The 614-nt window shown below is 34.2% G+C and overlaps 1 protein-coding gene across 27 annotated transcripts in view; it reads right to left on the reverse strand.

Annotated features, from left to right (window-relative positions):
- The window catches only part of LOC119593731 (myoneurin-like), a 102,537-nt gene that overhangs the window by 69,525 nt on the left and 32,398 nt on the right, over positions 1 to 614 (reverse strand). The gene's annotated exons all lie outside the window — the stretch shown is intronic.

Here is a 614-nt window from a genome sequence, read left to right on the forward strand (position 1 = left end):
TTTTTTTTTATCAGATCAGTTTAGTCTTTATTGAACCTCAGATCCTTCCTCTACACTTTCATTACTTTACATAAAACAGAACACATAAAATTAGTGTTGAATGTAAGATAGGTCAAATATCTCAGAGGCTTTCAAAAATTATCATTCTAATAAGTAAATCTACACAAATTCTACAGGTTTATAATAGCATGTAACTGACTGATTATGCCCTTCAACAACTACAAAAGGCTTTGTTATGAACAAGAACTGATGTATCTTACTTATACTTGTAAAGCTTCCTAAGCTAGCTCCCATCTCTTTAGAGCAGTAAAATTGTTAGATCTCCATATAAAAAGGACTCTATCATATAACATTTTCCTTTCCTTATTTTAAACTTTTCATACATACCAACTTACAGCTCTTTAAGCTAATTCACACAAACCATAACACTGGTGAGAGAAAACATTATAGGAAAGTAGAACAATCACCCCAGCATGGAACTGCACATACACTGACCCAAACCCATCCTTGACTTTACCCAAAAATTCACCTGTTGTCAATGAGTTAAAGCAGAGCCTAGAACTACATCTCCAAGTACAGCCACAACTCTTCTTGGTCCTAATGACTAGGTCTCC

The sequence above is a fragment of the Penaeus monodon genome, chromosome 32 (genome assembly GCF_015228065.2).
Source record: "Penaeus monodon isolate SGIC_2016 chromosome 32, NSTDA_Pmon_1, whole genome shotgun sequence".
Classification (NCBI taxonomy): Eukaryota; Metazoa; Arthropoda; class Malacostraca; order Decapoda; family Penaeidae; genus Penaeus; species Penaeus monodon.